Raw genomic sequence first — 22,068 nt, forward strand, 5'->3', positions numbered from 1 at the left:
AGTCTGATTCTCTAGGAATTCCTCCTCCCGTTGCCGGACCCCCAGGTTGGGAAGCCTGACGTGGGGCTCAGAACCATCACTCCAGTGGGTGGACTTCTGTGGTATAAGTGTTCTCCAGTCTGTGAGTCACCCACCCAGCAGTTATGGGATTTGATTTTGCTGTGATTGCGCCCCTCCTACCATCTCATTGTGGCTTCTCCTTTGTCTTTGGATGTGGGGTACCTTTTTTGGTGAGTTCCTGTGTCTTCCTGTCGATGATTGTCCAGCAGCTAGTTGTGATTCTGGTGTTCTCACAAGAGGGAGTGAGAGCACGTCCTTCTACTCTGCCATCTTGTTTCCTCTCCCTGGTGTTTATAACATTGACATTTGGGAAAAATACAGTCCCTCTCACCCCATTTGCTTAATGGAACTTGTTCATCTTGTGTTTGTCTGATGTTTCCTGGCAATTCGATTCCCGTTATGCATTCTTGTCCGTAATGCTGCAGAGGTGATGTTGCTTCCTTCTCAAGGAATCAGATCTGGAGTCTCACCATGTCCGTTTGCCCCTCGTTGGTGATGCTGACTTTCGCCACCCAGTGGAGGCCTTGGTCTGATTTTTCCACTGTAGAATTACTATTTTCCTCCTTTCTGTTAATGTGCAGTCTGCTGGAAGATATTCTGTACCTTAACAAAATGTCCCCCTGGATTCAGTATCCATTCAGGATTCTAGCCTGATTCAGTGTTTACTAAGATGGTTGTAAAATGCTGGTTTAAACTCTTAAATGTAGCCCAAAGGCAACAGAATAGAAAAGAAAAAAATATGAGAGGTTTTTGTTATGATTGTACCAGAACCTGATAAATGAGAACTGGGTACATTTTCCCAGCATCTGGCACAGTGGTTAAGAATACTGGCTTGCGTGTCTACCTGGTATCACTAGTTACTAGCTGTGTGATCTTGACCTTGGGCAAGTTACTTGGTTTCTCAAATCTATATCTTGCTCCTCTGCAAAATGAGGTTATTCGTATTTGACTCAGAAGATTTTTTTTTTAACATCTTTACTGGAGTACAATTGCTTTACAATGGTGTGTTAGTTTCTGCTTTATATCAAAGTGAATCAGTTATACATATACATATATCCCCATATCTCCGCCTTCTTGCATCTCCCTCCCACCCTCCCTATCCCACCCCTCTAGGAGGTCACAAAGCACCGAGCTGATCTCCCTGTGCTATGCGGCTGCTTCCCACTAGCTATCTATTTTATATTTGGTAGTGCATATATGTCCATGCCACTCTCTCACTTTGACTCAGAAGATTTTTATAAGGCGTGATGGTTAATTTTATGTGTCAACTTGACAGGGCTAAGGTATGCCCAGGTAGCTGGTAAATGTCATTTCTGGGTATGTCTGTAAGGATGGTTCCAGAAGAGATTAGTATTTGAATTGGTAGACTGAGTAAAGATCACCCTCGTTAATGTGGGTGGGCGTCATTCAGTCGTTTGAGGATCTGAATAGAATAAAAAGGTGGAGGATGGGGATACATGTATACATATAGCTGATTCACTTTGTTATACAGCAGAAACTAACACACCATTGTAAAGCAATTATACTCCAATAAAGATGTTAAAAAAAAAAAAAGCAAAGGTGGAGGGAAGGGTGAGTTTGAATTTCTGTTGTTGAAGCCACAAGGTCTCTGGTATTTTGTTATGACAGCCCAGGCTAAGATAATTACTGAGTTTTTTGACACCCTCTTAAATTTTGCACCCGTGAGACACTTACCTCACCTTAGTCCTGGCCCTGCTGCACTGTGAGCATCCTGAGGTCATATCTCACCTGTCTCGTTCACTGCTGAATTCCTAGTATGTGGTACCCAGTAGGCCCTCCACAAATATTTGTTGAAGGGTACATGGATGATTGCATTTGGGCGTCGCACCTGGGCTCTCTGGCCTTGCTGACCTCATGGTGACTATTTACACCATTCCCACAAGAAAGGACATGCAGCGCCTGCCTTGCCCTGGAGTAGGATTCATTGTCAGGCATCAGTCTCTTGTTAGTTGCAGTCACATCCAATTCACATACCACACAACTCACCACTTTAAATCGCACAATTCAACGGTGTTTTAAAATATATTCAGAATTACACAACCATATACATTCAGAGTCATACAGCCACGTACATACACATGGAACTATTATAGCTCTACAGTGTTTTACTATCTCAGCAGGACAAACTCCCCCTAAATTGCAATCCTTTTTCTTAGCTATTATCATCTGTTTATTCTTTTTCAAAACACGATATTTTGTCAGTTTTCAAATACAGATTCATCTGTAGATTGGAATTGCATTCAATCCATATAAATATTAATGGAGGGTAACTGACATCTTTAAGTGCTGTCTTTGTAGCAGGAATATTCAAGCCATCTTTATCTCTTAGTAAACTTAAAACTTTTTCTTTAGGAGGCTTCTGTACATGTCTTTTTAATGTTGGTGCTAGAGATCTTATGCCCCTGTAGATGAGGTTTTCTTCCCAATGTATTTTCTGTTAGAAAATCAATAGGCAGGGAATTCCCTGGCCGGTTCAGTGGTTGGGACTCTGTGCTTTCACTGCTGAGGGCTCAGGTTCTATCCCTGGTCGAGGAACTAAGATCCCACAAGCCATGTGGCATGGCCAAAAGAAAGGAAGAAAAGAAAATCAATAGGCAAGTGTTGTGTCTTGTATTTATCCTGTATTCAGCCACTTTGCCGAGTGCCCTTTTTAACTCTAGGGGTTTTTACATTATTTCTCTTAAGTTTTCTAGGTATGTCATCATTTCATCTGCATTCCTCTTAATTTTTGAAATCTCTACATGAAACAGCACTCTAGCTAATGTTTCCCTGACTCCTCTTATGCAAATCCATTTGGTTCTTCCTCGATGCTGTCTGTTAGGTCTCTTACTTCTCCTTCTCTTTTTCCTTCCTAAGCCCCAAAGGACCCTCATCCAGTGACCTAGACCATTCCCAGTCTAGCCCTTTCCTTTCCCCTCACTTCCCAATCCATCTCGCCAAATTCCCTCCCTTCCAACTCCTCTTACTACATCCTTCAGAACTACATCTGTATTCATTAACACTGTCAGTTTCAAGTGGCAAAAATCCAGCCCAGACTGGGTTGAGTATTGGATCACACGTCTGAAAAACTTGACTGGACCCAAGGGTTTTATGCTGATATCAAGACTTGCTCTCCAGCTCTATTTTTTTCCAAGATGAGTTAATCCTCAGACAGATTTTCTCCTTGAGATCACTTCTAAGTACTACAGGCTAACATCCTACAGTTTATCAACGTCAGTGGAATAAGACGGCTTTTCTCTCCCAAGGATTCTTTTAAATTCCAGAACGAACCGTTGTCAGACTGGCTTGGGTGAAACATACAGCATCTGTGCTAATAATAACCCGCTCCCTTTGCTTAGAGTTCCTGCCATAGTACTTACGTTTATAGGAGGCTTTCAAAATCTTGTATATTTTTCTGTAAAAGAATGGTTTGTTCATATATAAAATTTTAGGGGGGAAGAAGTGCTTCCATTAATAAGTTAACATTTCCACCTGGAGCCATTGCTGTCCCTTTAAAGACTAGAGGCCTTAGGGCGGCAAAGGGCTTGAGGAGCAATATCCCAACCTAGAAACCATTAAGGAAATGACTTCCAATCAAATTTAACTCTATGCAAATTGAAAACAAAGTTTGAAAACTCCTAAAACATGTCAAAAGGCAAGAAAGAAACTGAGATAATTATTTGCAACATGTGACAAAAGGGCCAATTTCCTTCAGTTATAAAGAGCTCTTACAAATCAGTGAGATAAAGAACCAGGGTCCAGAAAAGGGGAGGGAGGAGAGAGACAAGGATTAAAGGTGAAGAAATTCAAGTGGCCTCTAAGCATAAGAAAAAAAAAGTCTCAGCCTTCTTTACAACTAAAAGAAAGTTGCAGCGATCAAGACTTTTGATAATATGCAGTGGTAGCTGGCAGGCCATATTGTGATGGAACTAATAAGCATCTTTGGGCCTGGCTGGGCATGTAAATTTGCGCATCTTTGATGGAGGACAGCGTGGCACTGTTGAGCAAATTATAAAATGCACATAAACCTTGACTTAGCAATTCCACTTAGGAATTTAGTATCCCACGGTTCTTCGTATATGTGTGCCTCAAAGTCAAGTGTACGGCATTATTTATAGTAGCAAAAAACTTGAAACAACCTAAACACTAATCTCTGGGGTCTGGTTCAATATTTTATGGTGAATTCACACAACAGGAACCTACACGGCCATGAAAAAGACCATTGGCCAATACAGTTGTGTACCTAGCGCGTCTGCCACCTGCCGAGGTCATTTTGAACACCTCTCTCTTCTGTACAATAAAACTATTTTCAGTAAGAATCATGAAATTAGACAATGATAGTCAGAAAAAATGTGGAGAGAGTGAAATTCGTCTTATTTCACTTTTTATTGGTTTGGCCAAAAAGTTCGTTCGGTTTTAAGTAAAAGTAAAAGACGTTTTTCGTTTTCACCAAGAATTGTATTGAACAACATATTCACTAAACGAATGAACTTTTTGGCCAACCCAATATATGTAAAATCATGCCAGTAAAAAAAAAAAAACTTCAAAATCAAAATATTTCAGTACAAAATAGGAAAAGAAGTAATGGATCAGTACTTTTAAATTACATTAATGTGTTTTGTGACAAAAGGGGGAAAAAGTTATGCCTACATATTTTCTGTCACAGTGATGAACAGTAACATTACATTTTGAGTTTTTAAACCTTAACTTCTGCAAATTTTGCCAACGTCTTCATGGCTACCGATCTTTTTTGCATATGCATGTTCAATAGATGTGAAGAAACAGGCCATGCAAACAGTTAGAAAAAGTCTTAAACTTAAGGATAAACTTGGTAGATACTCATAAAAATTCGTTTTCACAGTACATTCCAGAAAAATGCAATATCGTCCATGTCTATTTCTTCAGCTCAATTCTTGCAACTTTCCAATGTCTCCAGAGATGAAAGTTTCCAGCACAACAATTTTATCAGAGAATTCACTATATTCAGTGAAAATTTCTGAAGTTTTTCTTCTGCAAAAATCAGTGAAAACGGCTGAATGACAGCAACTGTGGAAATAAATGAAGACCAACCGAATGACAACAAAGGCTGTTTATTCAGAGCTTGGGACAACAAGGGAGTCAGCCACCATCATTTGTGTTTGGGCAGGGAATCAAAAGCCGGGAGAGGAGTGAGAAAGCCTGCATAGTGGGGAAAAAGGGAAGGCATCAGGGATGCCTCAGCTGGATGTTGTTGGCACAGGGAACTGGACGTGGGCTAACTAGAAGCAGGACATCGTCTGTGATTATCTAAGGGTACGTATTTGGCTTTCTCTAATTGGTCCTAAGTTGGAAGTGGGGACAAAAGCTAGGGAAGCTGGCGGTTTTTCGTCAAGTCCTGGCCATTTTGAGCCAACAGTTACGGAGTTATTGTTTGGTTTTCCTGAATTATTACTGGAGATGGGTGGCAGGTTGGCTTCCTGGGCTGTGTGTTATAGGTACGGTGTTGGTTTCCTGAGCAGGTTGCTACAGGTTATGGGTCAGAGTTCTGATTTTATACGTGGTCTGGCCGTTGTCCATTTATATATTCTGTCTCTTGTGTACGCTGCTTTAGAACAAGCTTCCAATCATGGGTGGAAATAAAATGTCAGGGTTTAATTGCCTTGATTAATTTTTTTTTCTAGTAAAACCATTCTCTTTTGTCTTTTCTCCTGTCACTCTTCTTTGAAATGTGGAATTTGTCTGATGTTTTCTCATGATTCTTTCAGGGTTATGGGTTATTGGGAAGAAAACCACAGAGGTAGAGTGTCATTTTCATCACATCACATTGAGGGTATGTCCTATAAACATAATTTATGACTGGGACTTCCCTGGTGGTCTAGTGGTTAAGAATCCACCTTCCAATGCAGGGGATGCAGGTTCGATACCTGGTCAGGGAACTAAGATCACACTCGCAGTGGGGCAAGTAAGCCCACACACCGCAACTACTGAGCCAGCACACCACAACTAGAGAGAAACCCACATGCCACAACAAAGAGCCCGTGCACCACAGCGTGCCGCAACTAAGACCCAACGAAGCCCAAAATAGAATAAATATTAAAAAATAAACCGAAAAAACCCCATAATTTATGACTGTTGATGTTGACCTTGACTTGACCTCTTTTTAAATTAAAAAAATATATATTATGACACCAAAAGAACTGTTACACCTGATGAGTTCAGCAAGTTTTCAAGATACAAGATCAATATACAAAAAAATCAGTTGTATTTCTGTATATTAGCAATGAAGAATCCAAAAATGAAACCAAGAAAATAATTCCATTTACAAAAAGTATCAAAAAGAATAAAATAATTAGGAATTTTGTTAAATTAAATAGTAATTATTATTAAATAATAATTATTAAATAATTAGGAATTTTGTTAAAATTTTGTTAAATTTAACCAAAGAAGTGTAAGACTTGTACACTGAAAACTATAAAATACCATTGAAAGAAACTGAAGAAGACCCGAATAAGTGGAAAGACATGTTCATGGAAAGAACGATTTAATATTGTTAAGATGGCAATACCCCTAAACTGATCTACAGATTCAATGCAATCCCTATCAAAATCCCATCTGGCTTTTTGCAGAAATTGACAGGCTGATCCTAACTCAGAATAGCCAAAATAATCTTGAAAAAGAAGAATGAAGTTGTTAAATTTCCCGATTTCGAAACTTACTACAAAGCAACTGTAATTAAGACAGTGTAGGGACTTCCCTGCTGGCGCAGTGGTTAAGATTCGCCTGTCAGTGCAGGGGACACGGGTTCGAGCCCTGGTCCAGGAAGATCCCACTGCCTCAAAGTAACTAAGGCTGTGTGCCACAACTACTGAGCCTGTGCTGTGGAGCCCGTGAGCCACAACTACTGAAGCCTGCGCGCCTAGAGCCCGTGCTCCACAAGAGAAGCCACCACAATGAGAAGCCCGCACACCACAACAAAGAGTAGGCCCCGCTCGCCACAACTAGAGAAAGCCAGCGCTCAGCAACAAAGACCCAACACAGCCAATAAATAAATAAATAAATATTAAAAAACAAACACAAAAAGACTGTGTAGAACTGGTATAAGGATAGACGTGTAGATTAGAGGAATAGAATTGAAAGTCCAGAAATAAACCCATACATTTATGCTCAACTGATTTTCTACAAGGTTGCCAAGACAATTCAATGGGGGAAAGAAGAACTTTTCAACAAATGGTGCTGGGACAACTGGATATCACATGCCAAATAATGAAGTTAGACCCTCATATTGTATTTAAAAATTAACTCAAAATAGGCCAACTATAAAATTCTTAGAAGAAACATAGGTGTAAATCTTTGTGACCTTGGGTTAGGCACTGGTTTCTTAGATAGGGCACCTAACAAACAGATGAATTTGGCTTCACTGAAATTAAAAACTTCTGTGCTTCAAAGGACACTATCGAGAAAATAAGACAGGGACTTCCCTGGTGGTCCAGTGGCTAAGACTCTGCACTCCCAGTGCAGGGAGCCCAGGTTCGATCCCTGGTCAGGGAACTAGAGCCCGTGCACTGCAACTGAAGATCCTGCATGCCACAACTGAAGATCCTGCGTACTGCAACGAATATCCCGCATGCTGCAACTAAGACTCAGCACAGCCAAATAAATATTAAAAATAAAATGAGAAGACAACCTACAGAAAAGGAAGAAAATATTTGCAAATTATTTATCTATTAAGAGTCTAGTATCCAGAATATGCAAAGAGCTTTTACAACACAACAATAAAAGGATGGATAGTCCAATTTAAAAATGAGCAAAGGATTTGAATAGACATTTCTCCACACAACATATACAAATGGCCAAAAAACACATGAAAAGATGCTCAACGTCATTAGGCATTAGGGAAATGCAAACCCAAACCACAGTGGAATACTGCTTCACACACACTAGGATGGCTATAATCAAAAAGAAGAACAATAACAAGTGTTAGCCAGGGTACGGAGAAATTGGAAGTCTCGTACATTTCTGATGGGAATATAAAATGGTGCAGACACTCTGGAAGATTTGGCAGTTCCTCAAAAAGTTAAACATAGAGTTATACATAACTTACCAGCAATTGCACTCCTAAATATATGCTCAGGAGAAATGAAAACATATGTACACAAAAACTTTTACATGAATGTTCATAAAGCCATTGTTCAGAATAGCCAGAAAGTGGAAACAACCCAAATGTCCATCAGTAGTGACTTAAGATTTTTTTTTAATTTATTTATTTTATTTTATTTATTTTTGGCTGTGTTGGGCCTTTGTTGCTGTGCGAGGGCTTTCTCTAGTTGTGGCGAGCAGGGGCTACTCTTCGTTGCGGTGCGCGGGCTTCTCATTGCAGTGTCTTCTCTTGTTGCAGAACATGGGCTCGAGGCATGCAGGCTCAGTAGTTGTGGCGTGCGGGCTCTAGAGCGCAGGCTCAGTAGTTGTCGTGCACGGGCTTAGTTGCTCCACGGCCTGTGGGATCTTCCTGGGCCAGGGTTACGAACCCGTGTTCCCTGTATTGGCGGGCGGATTCTTAACCACTGCACCACCCGGGAAGCCGCGAGTTAAGATTTTAAGCATGATCTAGTGATAGCCTGCTGGGCACTGAAATGCCAAGAACTCCAAGCTGAATCATTGAGTAAAAATATCAAATTGCAGAACTTTATATACCATGTGATACACTCGCATAAATGTGCACATGTGATCATACCCCTACACACAAATCAACACCGTACTTGTTATGGGTACATGTACAGGCACGTACATGCATAGAAAAAAGTCTGCAAGGAAACACAGCAAGAAAATAATGGTGGACCCTTGTGGGGAGGGGCCTGCAGAGGAGGTGGGCTTAAGGATGCCAATCTTAGCTATAATATTAGTACTAGCACTTAATGATGCCACTGGTGCCAGGCACCTTTCCAAGTGCTTTACAGTTATTACAATCCTCCTAACAGCGTGGGGAGGTGGTATCATAATCCTCCCAAGTTGTTTCTTTTTTTTTTTTGCGGTATGCGGGCCTCTCACTGTTGTGGCCTCTCCCGTTGTGGAGCACAGGCTCCGGACGCGCAGGCTCAGCGGCCATGGATCACGGGCCTAGCCGCTCAGCGGCATGTGGGATCTTCCCGGACCGGGGCACGAACCCGTGTCCCCTGCATCGGCAGGCGGACTCTCAGCCACTGCACCACCAGGGAAGCCCTCTCCCAAGTTTTATACAGCAGGAAACTGAGGCCCAAGAGGGGAGCCACTTGCCCATGGTCCTTCTACATCCTATAGGGATCATGGTGGGGGTAACAACCCAGATACCTGCTCCACAGAAGTCTTTTAAATAGAATACAACTTGACAAACATAAAATTAGTTCCAGGACTTCCCTGGTGGCTCAGTGGTTAGGAATCCTCCTGCCCATGTAGGAGACATGGATTCGAGCCCTGGTCTGGGAATATCCCACATGCCGCGGAGCAACTAAGCCCGTGCTCCCCAACTACTGAAGTCTGCGCGCCTAGAGCCCGTGCTCCACAACAAGAGAAGCCACTGCAATGAGAAGCCCGCGCACCGCAAGGAAGAGTAGCCCCCGCTCGCTGCAACTAGAGAAAGCCCATGCGCAACGAAGACCCAACGCAGCCAAAAATAAAAATAAGTAAAGTTATTAAAAAAGAAATTAGTTCCAAGCGTGGAAGGGACCAGCTCTGAGTTTCACAACAAAGCCACCTGCAGTTCCACTGCCTCCAAAAACCTGAACGTTGTAATTCTTTTTAATTTCACAAAATTTTCTTTTTAAAAAAATTTTATTGAAGCATAGTTGATTTATAATGTATTAATTTCTGCTGTACAGCAAAGTGATTCCGTTATACACCTATATATCCTTTTTCATATTCTTTTCCATGGTGGTTTATCACAGGATGTTGAATCTAGTTCCCTGTGCTGTACAGGAGGTCCTTGTTGTTTCTCCATCCCTATATGTAATAGTTCTGCATCTGCTAACCCCACCCTCCCAATCCTTCCCTCCCCCACACACCCTCCCCCTTGGCAAACACCAGTCTGTCCTCTCTGTCTCTGAGTCTGTTTCTGTTTTATAGATATCTGAACACTGTAATTTTTTTTTTTTTGCGGTACACGGGCCTCTCACTGTTGTGGCCTCTCCTGCTGCGGAGCACAGGCTCCGGATGCGCAGGCTCAGCGGCCATGGATCACGGGCCCAGCCTCTCTGCGGCATGTGGGATCTTCCCGGACCGGGGCACGAACCCGTGTGCCCTGCATCGGCAGGCGGACTCTCAACCACTGCGCCACCAGGGAAGCCCTGAACATTGTAATTTTTAAATGAGGCACACATGCATGATATTTGCTTCTGAAAATGAATAAATGAAAACAAGAGAAATCTCTGGGGAGAGCTAGAGTCTCCACATTCTGGATCTTGAAGTTGCCCTGTCAACTTGCTTCCTTGAAGTCGGAGGATGTAAAGTTTTCCAAACAGAATCAAGAGAGGATTCCAAGAGGATTTCTGCTAAGCTGGATCTAGGCTGGGAGGTCGGGAGAATGTTTACTTTTTCAGCATAGCTCACTGAAGGACCTCATGGCGACCTGTCAGGAACGTAAGTGACTAATCAAAGATCAGCAGTAGCTGTAACATAATCTCGAGGGAGGTCCAGTTTCCAGTTCTTATCACTCTCCAGCAGCCCCGTGTGCACACAGCGGGGTGGCCATAGGACGCAGTCACTGCCTCCCGTGATAAATTATGAATGCTGCTCCGCCCAGCAAGGTACAGTCACCTCATACTTTGCTACTGAGCGCCGAGCGTCGCGGGAGCATAAGCGCGTGGGAAGCAAGCTTTGAGTGGCTTAAGCGGAATCATTGCTAACAACCCAGTCTCTTCTGTGCAGGATGGCATCCAAGGTAATGGGACTCAAAGGTGGCCTCGCTGTGACGTTCTCTCTTCTACCTGGAGCCACCTAGACACAGTAATACCTGGGCTTCCATTAGGCATGGGGAGAGAACAGGACTCATGGATAAGATTCTGAAATTGCTGAAAATTTTATTTAAGGCAGTCTTTGGATGCCTCCCTTTTGTTGGTTGGAGGAGGTGGGATCACTGAGAACTGAAATGTGGTGTGTTACAGATTCATTGCAAATCGGTCTAGAGCAGAGCCTTCAATCAAACGTTCTGTGGTGATGGAAGTGGTCTGTTTTCTTGATGTCCCCTGTAGTAGCCCCGGGCCATGTGTGACCTCTGAGTGCTTGTGACGTGGCTGCTGTGACTGGAGAACTAAATTTAAAATTTTCTTTATCCTAATAGCCACATGTGGCCAGTGGCTACTGTGTTGAGCAGCCCAGCTAGAACTTTAAATAATAGATGGTGACCTAATAGTGAAGAAAATCGTAGGTAATTTTTGCCCTTAGATGTGAGACTACCTGTAAATTTTCTTTTTTATCCCAGATATGTTGTGTTTATTCTTAGACGTGGTGACTCCAAATTATCCCAGGTAAAAATGACCTTAAAAGGCGAAAACAGATATTTTCATTAGCCTGTAGACAATGAGAAAATTCTCCTGAGGTGACGGAAGATAGAATTTGAGTATCAGACCTATTGTCTTTTTCCAGGAATTAATTAAAAGGCATAAGATCTAGAAGGACAGTTTTTTCGGTTCCCCCCCCTTTTTTGGGGCATAACCGTCTCATACATTATCTATTCAGAAAAAATTGTTGAAGGATTATTTCTCCTTCTCTAGACAGTCAAAAAGGTTACAGAAGCATTTATATATATAGTTAGAATAATTTAGTAGCTGGCCACAGAACCCTCCTGCACAATGAAGAAACTCTAGATACAGCTTGTCATCGAGCTGTGCAGTCAATGATTCATTTCTATATAGCACCTAATACTGTCTCCTTGGCAACCGGTAACTCCAAAAGGCACTGTCCTTGACCGACAATGTATTTGAATGCCCAGAGGTCCTGGTTTTACTTGCCATTCCTGCATTATATCTTTTTTTTTTTTTTGTCTGTGTTGGGTCTTTTTTGCTGCGCGCAGGCTTTCTCTAGTTGTGGCGAGCGGGGGCTACTCTTCGTTGTGGTGCACGGGCTTCTCATTGTGGTGGCTTGTTGTGGAGCACGGGCTCTAGGCGCATGGGCTTCGGTAGTTGTGGCTCGCAGGCTCAGTAGTTGTGGTGCAGGGGCTTAGTTGCTCCACGGCATGTGGGATCTTCCCGGACCAGGGCTCAAACCCGTGTCCCCTGCATTGGCAGGTGGATTCTTAACCACTGAGCCAGCAGGGAAGCCCCCTGCATCATATCTTAAAATAGGAACTCTGGAAGCCTGATTCACTGGGAGAAATAATTTGGTTGATTGGTGGAGAGGAGTATTCACTGTCGATGGAGTCTTCAGAGGAAATGGCACAGGTAGACCTGTCCTCAAGCAGGTCATGTGTGGTATTTTCTATTGTCATGGCCATATGAAATTCATGTAGAAATTCATGCAGATGTATCTATGTGTAGTTATACTTTTTTTTTTTTTTTTTTTTGGTGGTACACGGGCCTCTCACTGCTGCGGCCTCTCCCGTTGCGGAGCACAGTCTCCAGACGCGCAGGCTCAGCGGCCATGGCTCACGGGCCTAGCAGCTCCGCGGCACGTGGGATCTTCCCAGACCGGGACACGAACCCGTGTCCCCTGCATCGGCAGGCGGACTCTCAACCACTGCGCCACCAGGGAAGCCCTATACTTTTTTTTTAAATGAAGGAAGTTATCCTTTCTTAATTGGTGAATTAATTCCCAGACTCACTTGGTAAACCATTATTGGAATGGAATACTACTCCATAATAAAAAAGAACAAACTATTGATCCATCCAAGTTGTTGGGTGGATCTCAAAGTCATTATGCTGAGCGAAAAAACATGTCAAAGCTTTGTATACTGTACGTCTTCATGTAATTTTTGAAATGATATTGATTATAAAGATGGAAAAGAGATTCCTGGTTGCCAGGGGTTAGAGAGAGGATGGTTGGTATGACTGTACAGGGTAACATATCTTTAGGGATAATGGAGCAATTCTGTATCTTGATTGTCATGGTGGTTACGTGCATCCTTACGTGTGATGAAATTACATAGAAGCACACACACACACACACACGAGTACATGTAAAAACTAGTGAAATCCAAATAAAACCTGAAAATTGTCCCAATGTCAATTTCCTAGTAGTAAAGTTATATTACCTTTGGGGGACTTGGGTAAAGGTTACATGGGATATCTCTGTATTATTTTTGCAACTTCTTATGGGTCTATAATTATTTCAAAATAAAAAATTGAAACTTATTTGGAAATATTAGAGATGAAGCCATTTAGAAATGACCTCAGAGGGAGCTGGGTTTGATGAGAGAAGCAAAATGAAGAACTTAAAGCCACATGAATAATGATGCTGATAACTTAGTACTTCGTTCCTGCCACTTGATTGGTCATCATCCATGTTTGGGTGTTTCCATATGCTCCTCACTTTATGCAAATCATGTGGTCAGTTGCCTCTTTCCTTCAAGTTAACTGGATTGTAGGGACTTGATCAGAAATCAGAAAACTCTCCTATCAGGTAATAAGGAAGAGACTCATGGTTTACATCCATGTTCAATATCTATAGAGGATGGCTTTCATCATGTTTCAAATAAGTACTTTGCTATGGTTCAAATATATTTTGTGACTTTATATATTTTGTGCCTTTATGACACATCAAAGAGTCAAAATGCAGGCTTCCCTGGTGGTGCAGTGGTTGGGAGTCCGCCTGCCGACGCAGGGGACGCAGGTTCGTGTCCCGGTCCGGGAGGATCCCACATGCCGTGGAGCGGCTGGGCCCGTGAGCCATGGCCGCTGAGCCTGCACGTCCGGAGCCTGTGCTCCACAATGGGAGACGCCACAGCAGTGAGAGGCCTGCGTACCGCAAAACAAAACAAAACAAAACAAAACAAAGAGTCAAAATGCAATAAGCAATTTTTAAACTTTTTGTTTTTAAAATATAGACTCATAAAAAGTTTCAGAAATTGTACAGAGAAGATCCCATGTACCCTTAACCCAGTGTGCCTCTATGGCTACCTCTTACAGAGGTATAGTCAATGTTTAAACCAGGACAGATGACATTGGTGCGAAGTGCATGTGGAGTTCCATGCCATTTTTTATCACATCTGTAGATCCATGGAACAATCACCACAATGTATTTATTTTTATGCTGGTGTCTTAAGTGCTCATTAATTAAGCTCATTAAGGCTCTAAGAAACTTTTTCTCCTGTTCTGTTAAGAGGTGGTTTCACTAGAATGTAGGTGAAGTGGTGTCCAAGTAATATGATGGGTTCAGAGAATAATTGGGCTGGATGAGTTGCGTCTTGGGTTTCATTTCCAATAACTTCATTTTTAATTTTGCTGCTAATTTTGGTATGGCTTCTTTTTATAGCAAAGCTGCATCTAAACCAGGCTGCATGTTTTTGTTATTACTACTATGAAAACTCTTATGAACACTTTCCTCCAGTCCACTTCCACTATCTTACCTTATTTTTTGACTAACAAAATAAATATTTTATACTAAAATCTTGAAGAAAAGCAAAATCACACCGAATTTTACAGCAGGAACTTATGACACTTTTAAGTAACTTTGTAGTTAACCACTTTTTACTAGAATCAGAGAAAAGCCATTTAAAAGGTTAGTCATTGAGTCCAGGGTTGTTGTCTTGTTCACTGTTCCTATCATTGTATTTTATTTCTAAAGAGATTATAAATTCCCTATAAGGACCAGGTACCTACCACAATGCCTTGCACACAGTAGATGCTCAGAAAATATTTGCTGACTGGTTGATCAGGTGCTGTGTTCATTTGAAAAGTAAGACGAAAGCCCCCATAATTATGATGATTTGCAGGCCTCTCACTGTTGTGGCCTCTCCCGTTGCGGAGCACAGGCTCCGGACGCGGAGGCTCAGCGGCCATGGCTCACGGGCCCAGCCGCCCCGCGGCATGTGGGATCTTCCCGGACCGGGGCACAAACACGCGTTCCCTGCATCGGCAGGCGGAATCTCAACCACTGCGCCACCAGGGAAGCCACAATTATGATGATTTTGATTGTGCTCATTGTCGTGGTCCGAACGCGGGTTGGAAAAGAATTTCCAGACACAAGGCAGAATGTAAAGAAGATAGAATTTATTAGAGGGAAGGGTCACTGCCGGAACAGTGGGCCGACTTCCTAGTAGTCTGGGAGGGTTGAGCCCGAACGTGTGCTATTGATCAACTTTTATAGCCAGAAAACAAGGAATGGTCCGAGGTGAAAATTTCATTTACTGATTGGTCAAGGCACATATACCTTCCTTCTATAGGGTGGAAGTGGGACAGGGCATATGCCTTTCCTTATTTGGGACAGGTCCCGTTGCCCAGGTGGGCGTTGCCCAGGTGGACTCAGGAATTTCTTAACCATTGGTAGGGAGGGCGATTAAGAGTCCGGTAGGGGGTGTGTCGCTGAAACTTTTTCAGGCAGGGTCGTCTTTTGTCCTTGAAGCACCATTGTCCTTGGGGCACCACATTATGTCCCTATTTAATTGGATCACTCAAATTTCCAATGTGATCGTTGGCTTCTTAAGTGGACAGTACAGATTCTAGGGTCAGCATTTCCAGTAGTAGTTATAGCAGGCTCTGTAAAAGTTTCTCTGCTTGAATCTAACGTAAATGATTCCATGGTAGTCGGAGAAGCTGGTTCCAATTATGCTTTTTTACCCCCATCACTTTCATTTAAAGAAAATGAAACTCTATTTTCTCTCCCCTTTGATTTTCTAGATGTTCAGGATTCTGTCAGATGAGCTTTACTCTCTTTCTTTGCTTCAGAATTTGTTTTACTAATGGAACAAGAGGATGCCCTCAGTATGGTTCACAAGATGAAGGGTTTTTTCCTCTTTTCAAGGCTAGATCCTTTGTTGTCACAGAAGCCTGGCTCTGCTCATGATTCCACTTTTAATGAAGTCTTTAAAAGATGACATGTAATGATGAAAATAATTCTAGTTCTTAATACTTTAATATCAGGGGTACTTGGCCATAAGACTTAAACAATACCATTGTGGCCCAGAGAACTTATTGGGAAATGAACTGTTGCCGGAATTTTGATTTCTAACCTTGTAATTCTGCAGGTTTCAATTCCAGATGATCTTATACCATGTGATATTTTATAGTGTCCTTCTTAATTTATGAGAATTAATCATGTTATTTTAGAAAAATGACATAAAATCACATATAAAACAGTATCCCAGTAGTTTTACACACACACATACACATGGGTGGGAAAGACTAAAAGGAATATTCCAAAAGGAAAACAGTGGTAATTACTTTTTTTAAAATTAATTAATTTATTAATTTATTTTTGGCTGTGTTGGGTCTTGGTTTCTGTGCAAGGGCTTTCTCCAGTTGTGACAAGCGGGGGCCACTCTTCTTCGCGGTGCACGGGCCTCTCACTGTTGTGGCCTCTCTTGTTGGGGAGCACAGGCTCCAGACGCGCAGGCTCAGTAGTTGTGGCTCACGGGCCTAGTTGCTCCGCGGCATGTGGGATCTTCCCAGACCAGGACTCGAACCTGTGTCCCCTGCATTGGCAGACAGATTCCCAACCACTGCGCCACCAGGGAAGCCCCAGTGGTAATTTCTGAGTGGTGGGATTATGGATACTTTTTATTCTCCTCATCACATTTTCCCCAAATGTCTAAAATGAACGTGTAATTCTTTTATAATCAGACAGGAAAAGAAAAGATAGCATTTTAAAAGAGCTATATTTATGGGGGAGATTATATATTTAACAGTTGCCTATTTAATATGTATACTTTTCATCCTCATCTCCCTACTTTATCTCATCAGAAACCATTCAGTGTTTTTTGTTTTTGTTTTTTTTCTTTTGTCTCAGCCGCGTGGCTTGCGGCATCTTAGTTCTCAGATCAGGGATTGAACCGGGACCCTGCAGTGAAAGCGCAGAGTCCTAACCACTGGACCAGGGAAGTCCCAGAAACCATTCAGTGTTAATAGCAAAATCCAGAAAAGTCAATTTTAAAAAATGGTACACATTGATCTTTATTTGTTGCATATTTGTCCCCAAGGGATACGTGTGTGGTCTCCCTCTCTCCCCCTCCCCTTCAGTGAGCCCTTTTCTCAACACTAATTCTTTCTCCATTTTCTCATTCATTCTGCCTCAGGGGAATTACAGTTTCCTTTTACTTTCAATCTTCCTTAACTTTAAAATTTTCCCTAGATCACTGGGTCTTAACATGGGTTTTATTCAAACCGTAAGGTGCGTACCAATCACAGAGGGCTGTTGTTAAAATGCAGATTCTGATGCACGAGTTCCGGGGCAGAGCCTGAGACTCTGTCATTCTAACAAGCACCAGGTGATGCTGATACCTTGCACCACAGTTTGAGGAGCAGAGTTATAATTATGATCCTGGGCTACCCTCATTGGAATGGCCTGGGGTACCCATTAAACACGCAGATTCCTGGGCCCACCCTCTGCACTGTCCCAGGCTTCACCCGGAGATTCTCCTGCGTGTTGAAGTTTGAGAACCACTTCCTTAGGTTTAAGTGATTGCTAGCTGTGTGGGGCGCCACAGCCATTTTTCCGTGAGTGTTGGGAAAGCACCCCTCTGGGGATGGGGAATAGTTTAAAAAGCTGTGTTGAAAGTTGTCTATTCTGTGATGTCTATTAATTTCCTCCTTGTCCCACAGGGATGTGGACTGGGGTGGGGGGTTCCCTGGGAAAATTCCGGGCCACACATTAGCACTTGTTGTTCCAGATAGGTTTTGGTATAATCCACGGCCAATGTCCAGTTTCTGTGGAGTGTTCGCAAGACTCCCAGACCACGAACCATCTTTCTTTCCAGTGAAAGATAGCTGAGGATACCAGGAAGATTCTCCTTCAGGCAAGAAAACGCTTCTTTTATAAATTCATCTATAAACTCAGAGAAATGGGACTTCAAGAACTTCCATGGACTTGAGCAAAGGCTAAAAGTAATTAGGATAGATATCCTCCATTCAGAACTACTAGGTTGTACCACCACATTCATTGCAGCATCATTTATAATAGCTAAGACATGGAAGCAACCTAAGTATCCATCGATAGATGAGTGGATAAAATGTTGTGTAAATATACAATGGACTATTAGCCATAAAAAAGGAAGGAAATCTTGCCACTTGTGACAACATGGATGGAACTTGAGGGCATTATGCTAAGTGAAATAAGTCAGACAGAGAAAGACAAATACTGTATGGTATTACTTATATGTTGAATCTTTTTTTTATTAAACTATTGTTGATTTACAATATTGTGTTACTTTCAGGTGTACAGCAAAGTGATTCAGTTATATATATATATATAATTCCATATTATATATATATTCTTTTTCAGATTCTTTTCCATTATTGGTTATTACAAAATATTGAAATATAGTTCGCTATGCTATAGAGTAAATCCTTATTGTTTATCTATTTTACATATAGTGGTCTATACCTGTTAATCCCATGCTGCTAATTTATCCCTCCCCTCCCCCTTCCATTTAAATCTCAAAAACAAAATAAAACAAAAACCCAAGCTGATAGATACAGAGAACAGATTGGTGGTTGGCAGAGTTGGGGGTTGGGCAAAATGGATGAAGGTGGTCAAAAGATAACAAACTTCCAGTTATAAAATAAATAAGTCATGGGGCTGTAACGTACAGTATGGTGACTACAGTTAATAATATTGTAGTTATATTTGAAAGTTGCTAAAAGAGATCTTGAAAGTCTCATCAAAGGAAACAAATTGTGTAACTATGTAAGCTAATGGCTGTTAACTAGACTTTGTGGTGATCCTTTCCTAATGTATACAAAAATCAAATCATGTACACCTGAAACTAATATAATGTTATATGTCAGTTACACCTCAATTTTAAAAAAAGAATGTGTATGGAGGAAAAGCTGTAAACATCCAAAGAGCTTTTTTCTAATATTTACGGATCTAATTTATTTACTTATTGTTGGGAAGTAGTGAGAGAAGTCTAGCCCTTGCTTTTGATATTGTTTAGTGCTTTATGCTGAAAAGTATGTGCAGTTAATGGCCATTTCTTTCTCCACCTGCAACTACCATGGGGCAATTAAGACTCCATGAACTGTTCTAATTCTTACCAGGAGACCATCTAATCCCTAAAGTAATTTAGAAGCATTATTCTCTTTACTGATATTCATAATTATATGCTTTCAGTAGTGATTAAGAGGCCGCAGTTGGATCATCCAAAGCTGACGGTTTTCTTGTCGTTACATGAAAAGATAGCCCCTCGTTTCAGCCGTTGAGCCATCGGTGTTGAGCAAATTGGATACGTAAAAACTTGCAATATTATAATGCTCTTATCACTCAAGTATGAGCCTTGTCATTTCCACAGCTGTGACCCTTTCAATCAAAATACCAGGCCATGCTTTCTTTCTGGAGGTCTGTTTGGTTTAAGTTTGAGCTGCCACTGAGTACTATCATTCAGACTTGGGGACGGTGCCTTCAGAAGGGTTTTCTTGAGAGCTAGAAGTGTTGTCTGTTTAGGGAGCAAACACTAAGTTCTACTCGAGAAACTGCTACCTGCTGTTTGCACAGTTAATTTTTGGTTTGTGTTTGGTGAGCAAAGAAGCAGCTGTGGGTCTGGAAAAGTAACATCTCACCTCGAGTTCTCAACGACCTTATTTTTCAACGTCTAACAATGCTAACTGTAAAAATCTTAACTAAGAAGAATCCTAGCCACAGTTTGAGGGATGTAGCATAAACATTTGTTTGGAAAGGGTTATATTTGAAATTCCACTTTGCTTCTGTTGGTGCGGGCAGCTTTTAAATACCATGGATTCAGAAGTCTGGTTCCTAAGGAATAGAGAAATTTTTTATAAAGGACCAAATAGGAAATCTGTTAGGTTTTGTGGACCATCAGCCTCTGTTGCAACTACTCAAATCTCTCATAGCAGGAAAGCAGCCACAGACAGACATACACAATATCGTGGCTGTGAATTTCATATGATTTTCTCATGTCTTTTAAAAAAATTATTATTATTTGTTTTTGGCAAAAACAGGCGGTTGTCTGGATTTGGCCCGCGGGCCATGGTTTGCTGTTCTCTGACACGGAGCATCAAAACTGTTTTGTTTTTAGAATTTCATTGACCACTGACCGAGCTTCTGTAACTAGCTTCATTATGAATTTTGCTTTCTCCTTAAGTACCCACTGATTTTCTCCAGCATCTTTTCGCTGTTTGACTCTGTGACCCGAGGCAGTTTCCTATGACACATCAAGATGATAATAAGAAGCGAGTGTAACATGCCAACCTCAGGATTGCTATAAAAATAACCATAAAGTGACATGAGTCATTTTTGAGAATCTATGACAGCCAAGCCCATTGGTACTCACTGGTTTCTTATCAGCATCACTAGGTGGTATATAATCTTCATACAGTTGCAAAGTAGAAACAGCACCAGAGGTGTTTTAGATTTGTACATATTCCCGTATGATTAGCTACATCTTAATCTGGCCAGACTTTCAAGATGGGATTTTTCCCACCACCTTAGGGAAGGATCCTCTGGTGTTAAAACTATTTTATTCCTTTGAGTACCTTTAAAAAATTGGCTCTAAGATAAATGTTTCCCAACTTTTCCTACGAATCGGCTTCTAGGTCTTTGGGTCTGAGTTTTCAGTTAAATTTTTTAACGGAGGCATGAAAGGAATACAGATACAGCCCATCGGGAGTTGGCATGTAGGCTTTCGCTGATGGAGCAAATGTTTCAAACTGTTGTTATTCAAGATGGTTTTCGGTGTCTGCGCCCGGGAGATGGTCCTTCACTACGGGAGGGTGGGAGGTGACTGGGAGCTGCCTCACTAACTAACAGAACTGCGGGCCGGATTTCTGGCCTGAACCCAGACGTGTCAGCGCCTCGTAGCTCCTAGGGAACCTGACAGGCAATTGTATTATGAAAGCTGACATGCTGAATGGGCCGCTTTTAACGATATTCTTTACCTGTCTCTTTGTGTTAAAGTGGGAACGAGCAAAGTAGCAGAGGAGAGAGTCAAGGAGGGCGGGAGGGAGCTGGCAGGTGGACTAAAATACCGGGCGGGTTTCATGTGCGGAGCCCAATGTAGACTGTGTAACAAGAAAGGGTTGCACAGAACAAATCTCTTTTGTTTCCTGTCATCTTTAAATGAGTGTCAAAGTAGGCAGGGGGGCTTTGACCGTTAACCGCACAATTTAGCCGGCCTGTTGTGTCCTGTGGGCCCCACCTCCTTGGAGTTTCTCAGATTAGAAAAGAAGACCCCAGCCCCTTATAAATGGGCCATCTCTTGTTCTTTGTGTCCAGACTGCCCAGTGTGAAATCCACAGTGACGTTAAATGTTTTCTAATGAATAATTACTGAAAGGAAATGGAGGACTATATGTGTAATGGATTGTAGCGCATTAAAATGTTTTATTTTGCGCACAAAAATGTTGTCCTTCACAAGCACCGTGATTGTTGCAAAAAGGCCTTTGTGCCGGACCTGTTTCAACGGATTATCTGCAAGCGTTTCCATCCCAAATGGGAATCAAAGGCCGCTTTTGGCAAACTAATGTTTTTCAAGATGGCAGCCATGAAACACATTTAGTATTTAAAGTTGCGGGGTTTAAAGGAATGTTTGAACTCGGGAGATTTTCTCACTTACTTTCCCCCCTTTTGATTTGGGAAAGGGTAGCAGCTCCCCCCGCCCCCCACCCCCGACCTCTGTCCTGTTCCGGCAGCCGGACGGACGGTCCTCCTTTAGCGACTCTTGGAGCCTATTTCCTAGAGACAAGCAAAGATGTCCCAGGCGTGGGTGGTTGGCTCTTTCTCTTGGCTAAATTTCATTGTATTTTTTTCCTGGATGCATGTGGGTGAATATGTGACTGCAGAGTATTGCAAATGTCACCTTGTGGTGAACTTATTAAGAATTTCCCAGTGGGTTTTACGGGGCAAACTATTGGGATTTGAGTGGCTATTCAGCGTCTAAGCATTGAGATCCTTGGGT

The 22,068-nt window shown here is 42.0% G+C and overlaps 1 protein-coding gene across 7 annotated transcripts in view; it reads left to right on the plus strand.

The window, feature by feature from the left end:
• MYO1H (myosin IH) overlaps nt 1-22,068 on the plus strand; it is a 143,650-nt gene that overhangs the window by 57,061 nt on the left and 64,521 nt on the right. The gene's annotated exons all lie outside the window — the stretch shown is intronic.

Source organism: Pseudorca crassidens, chromosome 12 (genome assembly GCF_039906515.1).
Source record: "Pseudorca crassidens isolate mPseCra1 chromosome 12, mPseCra1.hap1, whole genome shotgun sequence".
In the NCBI taxonomy this organism is placed as follows: domain Eukaryota; kingdom Metazoa; phylum Chordata; class Mammalia; order Artiodactyla; family Delphinidae; genus Pseudorca; species Pseudorca crassidens.